This window comes from Planococcus citri, chromosome 4 (genome assembly GCF_950023065.1).
Source record: "Planococcus citri chromosome 4, ihPlaCitr1.1, whole genome shotgun sequence".
In the NCBI taxonomy this organism is placed as follows: Eukaryota; Metazoa; Arthropoda; class Insecta; order Hemiptera; family Pseudococcidae; genus Planococcus; species Planococcus citri.
Genome location: NC_088680.1, coordinates 7,050,218 through 7,058,508, shown reverse-complemented (window position 1 = coordinate 7,058,508; position 8,291 = coordinate 7,050,218). Strand labels below are relative to the sequence as shown.

Below are 8,291 nucleotides of genomic sequence, written 5' to 3'. Positions count from 1 at the left end.
ATGGTTTTTGGTGAATCATTCGCGAACGAATTGAATAGTTTTTGGTGAATCATTCGCGAACGAATTGAATGGTTTTTGGTGAATCATTCGTGAACGAATTGAGTAGTTTTTGGTGAATCATTCTCAAACGAATTGAATAGTTTTTGGTGAAGGTGAATCATTCACAAACAAATTGAATAATTGTTGGTTAATAATTAGAGAAAGATTTGAATAATTTTTCGATGAATCATTCGCGAACGAATTGATTCGTATAAGTGACTCGTTCGTGAAGGAATTGATTCATTTAATTCATTTTTGGTGAATCATTCACGAACGAATTGAATGGTTTTGGTGAATCATTCGCGAACGAATTGAATAATTGTTGGTGAATCATTCGCGAACGAATTGAATGATTTTTTGGTGAATCATTCGCGAACGAATTGATTCATATAAGTGACTCGTTTGTGAAGGAATCGATTCATTTAATTCTTTTTGCAGAATCATTCACGAACGAATTGAACAGTTTTTGTTGAATCATTCGTGAACGAATTGAATAATTGTTGGTGAATAATTTGAGAACGATTTGAATAATATTTCGGTAAATCGTTCGTGAACGAATTGATTTTAATTAGTGACTCGTTTGTTAATAAATCGATTCATTTATTTAATTTTTGGTGAATCATTCACGAACGAATTGAATAATTTTTTGGTGAATCATTCGCGAACGAATTGATTCGTATAAGTGACTCGTTTTTGAACGAATCGGTTCATTTAATTCATTTTTGGTGAATCATTCACGAATGAATTGAATGGTTTTTGGTGAATCATTCGCGAACGAATTGAGTGGTTTTTGGTGAATCATTCGCAAACGATTTGAATAGTTTTTGGTGAATCATTCACGAACAAATTGAATAATTGTTGGTGAATAATTAAAGAACGATTTGAATAATTTTTCGGTAAATCATTCGCGAACGAATTGATTTGAATTAGTGACTCGTTTGTTAACGAATCGACTCATTTAATCAATTTTTTGTGAATCATTCGCGAACGAATTGATTCGTATGAGTGACTCGTTTGTGAAGGAATCGATTCATTTAATTCATTTTTTCTGAATCATTCACGAACGAATCGAATAATTGTTGGTGAATAATTCGATAACGATTTGAATGATTTTTTGGTGAATCATTCGCGAACGAATTGATTCATATAAGTGACTCGTTTGTGAAGGAATCGATTCATTTAATTCATTTTTTCTGAATCGTTCACGAACGAATCGAATATTTTTTAGCAAATCATTCACGAACGAATTGAATGGTTTTTGGTGAATCTTTCGCGAACGAATTGATTTGTTTAAGTGACTCGTTGGTGAATCATTCTTCACGAACAAATTGAATAGTTTTTGGTGAAGCATTCGCGAACGAATTGTAAATTGTTGGAGAATAATTCGAGATGAACGAATTGGATAATTTTTTGGTGATTCATTCGCGAGCAAATTGATTGATTGCGTGGTTTGTTTTGAAGTTTTCGTAATGATGTGCTAAAATTTGTTAGAAGTCCTTATATTTTGTGACAACATTTTTCCAAATTACTCTTTCTTCTGAAAAAAAAAACAACTTTCTCGATCCTCTCAGTAATACATAATTATTGGTCTTTGTGTTCGCAGTGCTCTCCAAATGCGGAGATTTTTTTTTAAAAATTGAAAATATGTAAAACAATAGTTAGTGCAAATTGTAAGTTTTATTTCAAAAATTTTTCATTCATACTGCATAGTGCTCAAATATGGTCGTTTTGGTGTTCAACTGGACTCTCTGATGTGTTTTTTTTTACCGACTTTTCGCACGAAAAGTGAAGGTATTGTATTTGTCATGAAGGTTCGGGATTTGGGTGGGGGTGGGTTTTCTTGACGTTTTGGAGTGTGCTGATCACGATAAGACGTATGGCACCAAACGAGATAAGTTTATATATATACATATGTATGTATTTATTTATTTATTTATATATCAATTTATGTACAAATTTGTGTCACGCTGAACTCAAAAGCTCCGAACTTTAAGTCGAAACTGATGATGGCAAAATATTGCTGTGATACTGAACTAGAGAAATTTTTAATTTGGTCGAAATCGATTCAGCCGTTTACGAGATATGAACGTTTAAGTGTGTTTCAACGTTATGGATAAGCTGAAATATTTGTAAACCCTTATATCTCAAAAATGGCTCCTTCCCAACATACTGATGGGGTGGTTAGGGTGTATAGGTTGAAGATTGGTGCGCCGGAGGTCGGGTGATCGAATCCCGCGTGAGTCAAGAGATGAAAATTTTTTGTCGATTTTTTTTACTGACTTTTTTTTTAAATTTCATCCTTTTAATTTTTTTAATATTACCTTAATAATTTTTTGCAATCAAAAATCAAAATTTTTCAAAATTTCTAGTATTGGAATCGCGAATTGCAAATCAATAGTTATTTTTGGCGAATAACTGGTTGTAATACTCGTTTAAAAAAAACGTAAAGTTTTTGGTGAATAGCTAGTAACTTTTGATAATTTTTTTTTGGTATATTACCTAAATAATTTTTTTGCAATCAAAAATCAAAAAAAAAAACGTAAAGTTTTTGGTGAATAGCTAGTAACTTTTGATAATTTTTTTTTGGTATATTACCTAAATAATTTTTTTGCAATCAAAAATCAAAATTTTTCAAAATTTCTAGTATTGGAATCGCGAATTGCAAGTCAATAGTTATTTTTGGCGAATAACTGGTAATTTTTGTTTTAAAAAAACGTGAAGTTTTTGGTAATTGGCCAGTAAATTTTGATAATTTTTTTTGGTAAATTAATAGTAATTTTCAGTAAATAAAATAATTAGTTATTTTTGGTGAATTACTTGTAATTTTTGGTAAAAAACGCATAACTTTAGCTGATTACAGGTAACTTTTGATAATTTTTTTGAAATAAATTACTGGTGCTTTTTGGTAATTGTACCGGTAGTTTTTAGTAAATTACCAATGATTTTTGGTAAATTACCAGTATTTTTTGGTAAATTACTCGTAATTCTTGGTTGGTAAATTTCTGGTAATTCTTGGTTGGTAAATTACTAGTAATTCTTGGTTGGTAAATTACTGGTAATTCTTGGTTGGTAATTTACTGGTAATTCTTGGTTGGTAATTTACTGGTAATTCTTGGTAAATTAAATTTCTGGTAATTCTTGGTTGGTAAATTGCCAGTATTTTTTGGTAAATTACTCGTAAGTCTTAGTTGGTAAATTTCTGGTAATTCTTGGTTGGTAAATTACTGGTAATTCTTGGTTGGTAATTTACTGGTAATTCGTGGTAAATTACCAGTACCAGCAATTCTTAGTAAATTACCGGTAATTTTTTGTAAATTACCAATGTGTGCTAGGGAAAAGTCGGTTGATCTTGCGCGCTGCGCAAGATTTTTTTTTTTTTTTTTTTTTTAAATTTACGAGACGAATAATAATATGTACATATTTTTATTTATTAATCAAATCCATGTAATAAAAACACGAAGTACCTATTATTCAAAATGTGACATTTTAAAAAAAAGCATCACGAATTACCAAAGAGACTAAAATTTTTTGTTCTGTTTTCGCCAAAATGTAGGTGATTGGTTGGCCTTTCACTGCATGACATGTGTTTATAACTACCACCGCCCTCCACCTCATAGTTACTCTACTCCCCTGCAAGGGATCTCATGCTCCCACCCACTCTATTTGTTGTGAAATTTTGCGATTTTTATCGAAATGAGAACAACTACTAGAACGATTAAGTTTTTGAAAACCAGTATTGTGGGATTGTAATGGCAATTAAATAAAGTTGAATTTTATTTCGTCATAAAATTACGTACTTATGTACCTACAGTTCGATATAACCGTTTGTGGTTCAATGAAACGATTTCATAATGCAGCAACCCTTTATTAAAGTAGTATACACAAATTGTCGTTACACATTAATGAAAATTAATTTATGAACCATCACCACACATAACCCGTTAAAAATATTAAAATATTAAAGACTTAAAATTTAAATATGATCCAATTCAGCGCAGTGTTAGGGTAGGCACCTAATAAATCGTCGTGTTGAAATATATCGTATTGTAATGAAGGCAAAATGTTTCACAGTCCTCAATGAATATCTTGAGGAACGAATGCTGTAATTTGAAAAAAAAACACAAGAAAATGAATAGTTATCGTATTTATGATGTTGATGAATTTACGTACCTACTCGTACGTATCTCTCTAAATAGGTAAAAATGGCGTAGGTTAGATTGTGTATAATTGAAGGCATTAATTTCCAGTTTAGTTTCTGATGTTACACCATCGAAAAAATTAAGTATACACAACCCACAAACTAGCAACTATGCATTTTCGAGAAAATTTTACAAGAATCCCAATTGTATTTTGTTACCTAAATTTTTCCAAATTGTCACTTCAAATCTGATGGAAATAGTGCTTCAAAACGGTTCAAAAGTTGTAAGGGAGAAGGAGAGTGAGATGAGTAACATTTCAACCTAGTAAATACTTTGTAAAAATAAAAAAAAATAAAAACTTAAGAAACCTTTTTGGAAGGGTTTGAGACATCATTCTTTAAAATTACACTCTTCCTTTTCACTCTCAGGACTCCATTTCAAGTAAGGAGCTAAGTAAATCAACTCGAAATACTTAATATAGATTTAGTGGCTCGTAAAACCTCTCCTGTAACTTCGCCATTTTCAGAATTTTGGAAAGCTAGATTGTTTTGTAACCCTTAGATATTTAATGCTTTAGAGAAACTCGTATGAAGTAAGTAGGACAATTCAACGTTTTTTATGCTACAGAAAACAGAAAAAAGAAACAAACGAACAAGGAATCTGAATCGCGAAAAGTATCGCGAGGTGATCGGAATCGCAATAGAATTCGATTCCTAGCTAGGAGCTACTGAAGTTGGGGAATTCGCATCACAAAGAATCGAATTCTGTAAATCAAGAGAATCTTGGTTGGGGAAGGGTAATTCCATAGAGAATGGTGAGATGAGTTTTACTTACAACCATTTGCCACGCTCGCTGTCTTCCTTCGCTTTAGCTTTATATATCGCCGGCGCCGCCACCGGGTCCACTGCTTCCAGGGGTGCCGCCAGGGGTGGGGGTTTCACTGTTTTCATCTGTTGGGCTGCTTTCATCTGTAGGGCTGCTTTCATCTGTAGGGCTGCTTTCATCTGTTGGACTGCTTTCATCTGTTGGGCTGCTTTCATCTGTTGGGCTGCTTTCATCTGTTGGGCTGCCACTGCTGCTTGGAGGTTTGCCGAAGGACCCACCGGTATCTCCTTTGGAACCCAAGTTAACACCCAAACCCTTTTCCAAATCGCCAATCATTCCCCCGCCTTCTTCGTCATCTCCTCCGGCGGAAATGAGCGCGAATGTCTGCACTGCTACAAGCATGAATAATAAATTAATTGATTTCATCTTTGTGCTGCTTTGTGACTCGACGACGTTGCTGAAGTAGGTACTCGTTTTCGTCGCACAATGATCCAGACTCGTTTACTGCGTAGGCCTATATATAGCGATATTTGGCCAACTTAATATGGTAAGAAATTGTGATATCATTGCTGTCAAATTGTCACGTTATTTTCATCCTTGTCACCAAATTTTGTGATTTTTCAACTCGAAAAATTCAAACGAACAAAATGTTTGCGAAATATTCAGGTAGGTGCGTCAGATTTTCTACACTTTTCACTTTTGTTATGGTGAAATTTTTCGTTGACGTACGTAAAATGCTTACACAATATTATTTATATGGAAAGTGCTCGTGAATTCGTTTTTTTTATCTATATAAATGAGTATGGAGAAAATAAATAAATGTACAATTCACATAGGTTGAAAAGACTGCGATATCTGCCACAGGTCAATGTGCGAGGAATTTTCAAACGAGAGTTTTCGTAGCAATATCTGCATTACATCGTGGGAGTTTTCATCGGTAGCTCGAAATGCTATGGACTGCGAATCACCATTCTTAACTGAGTAAGCTCTTCGATGCTTTGAAAGAAATAAGGGAAACAATCACCTCCCCATGAAATTGGTTCGTTGTTAATTTGTTATTAAAATTGGTTCTGAAATATCTTGAATAATATGTTGGTCAGTATTGGAGAGAAACTGGTTGAAATTTTATTATTTTTGCAATTCTATTTTGCATCCTCATCACTGAGGTACCAGAGTTCGAACCTGAGGATTCTTTGTTTCCAGACATGTGACCCAGTAAATCCTTTAGGTCCTGACCATCCTCCATTTACATGTGCTTGTGACGCATCTTCTGAGTTCACTTCAGAACTTGAGGGCATTCAATCTCGCAAAAGTTGAAAATCCAAGTACGTGGAACTGGTTTCATTTCGAGTTATTGCTATTTTGCAACAAGGGAACCTAATGAGGTGTCACACTCCGATTTGAACGGGACTGCGATTTTTGAAAACTGCATAGTCTAACACCCCATAACCAAATTTTCAGCTGCCTAAGTTCATTTTTCGATTTTTGGCGAATTTTTGGAAAATTCAAAATCGACTGTTTTTGGCGATTTATGTTTTTTTTTTAAAAGTACGTACTTGGTGAATAAAAATGGTCAAAATAAGTCCCAAAGCTAATATTAATTACCCAAATCCAAATTTCACCATTTCCAGCCACTCTGGAGCCTCCAGCGTGATTTTTCAATTTCTCCAGAATTTTGAATTTGCTCCAGAAAGCGTGAATATGTAGTTGGGTAGCTAAAAATCGAGTTGTGTATTATACTCGACCTGTTTAACGGGTTTATCTACATTTGAGCCGATTTTGGGCGTGACACCTCAACAGCGGTTTTTTGACCAGCTTTTTTTAAAATTGAAAAATCCAAAAAATCAAAAGATAACCGTTTGTGAGGACATTTTTGAAATATGCGCGAATCGCTGTATTTTGTCCGTAATTAACACCCCTAATCAAAATTTCACAATTACCAGCCATATTGGAGCCTCCAGCGCGATTTTCAATTTCTCCAGAATTTTGAATTTGCTCCAGAAAACGTGAATATGAAGTGGGACAGCTAAAAATTGAGTTGTATATTACACTCGACGTGTTTAACGAGTTTATCCACATTTCAGCCGATTTTGAGAGTGACACCTCAAAAGTGGTTTTTTTAGGTGCCACTCGACTCGTTCCAAAACAGCTGGAAATGGTAGAATTTGCGCTCCGGGGGTTAGTTCTTGAAGAATATACAGCAATTCACGTGAATTTCAAAAATTTTCACACAAACGGGAAGCTTTTGATTTTTTTGGATTTTATAATTTTGAAAAAAGCTGGTCAAAAAACCACTCTTGAGGTGTCACTCCCAAAATCGGCTCAAATTCAGATAAACTCGTTAAACAGGTCAAGTGTAATACACAACTCGATTTTTAGCTGCCGAACTGCATATTCACGCCTTCTGGAGCAAATTCAAAATTCTGGAGAAATTGAAAAATCACGCTCTGGAGGCTCCAGAGTGGCTGGAAATTGTGAAATTTGGATTTGGGGGTTAGTTTTGGACAAAATACAGCGATTCGTGTGAATTTCAAAAACTTCCACACAATCGGAAGACTTTTGATTTTTGGATTTTTTGATTTTGAAAAAAGCTGGTCAAAAAACCGCTGTTGAGGTTTCACTCCCAAAATCGGCTCAAATTCAGATAAACTCGTTAAACAGGTCAAGTGTAATACACAACTCGATTTTTAGCTGCCGAACTGCATATTCACGCTTTCTGGAGCAAATTCAAAATTCTGGAGAAATTGAAAAATCGCGCTAGAAGGCTCCAGAGTGGCTGGAAATGGTGAAATTTTGATTTTTTTTCTCACATTTTGGCAAAAATTTGATTTTTGAAAATTTACCAAAAATCGAAAAAGGCACTTTAGCACTTGAAATTTTGACAGGTGATGAAGTTTCGCCTTCTCTTTCGATCTACCTTTATACGGTTTAAAAAATTTTATGACAGTCCTACATGTTGAAATGCCAAAATAGCCGCTATTTTGCAAGTAGGGCCACTTTTTTTTGAGGATAAGGGCTAGAAATGTTCCTCAGGACTCCCCCTTTAAGAAAAAAGTGGTCCCGGAGGATCGGCAGGGGAAGCAAGTGATTCTTATGTAGGAAATAGGATCGGACCATGAGAGTATTTTTCGTCATCACAGTAGTAAGAAATTGTGATAATACTGCTGTCAAATTGTCACGTTATTTTCACCCTGTCACCAAATTTTGTGATTTTTCAATTCGAAAATTCAAACAAACAAAATAATTGCGAAATATTCAGGTAGGGATGTCAGATTTTCAACACTGTTG

General features: G+C 34.3%; 1 long non-coding RNA gene across 1 annotated transcript; it reads right to left on the bottom strand.

The window, feature by feature from the left end:
* Nucleotides 1-3,883: 3,883 nt before the first annotated feature.
* Nucleotides 3,884-6,109, bottom strand: LOC135844803 (uncharacterized). Its single transcript, XR_010558635.1, has 2 exons — nucleotides 5,013-6,109; nucleotides 3,884-4,139 (listed from the first exon to the last, which is right to left on the bottom strand). It is a non-coding gene; the product is annotated as an uncharacterized LOC135844803 (long non-coding RNA).
* Nucleotides 6,110-8,291: the final 2,182 nt, after the last annotated feature.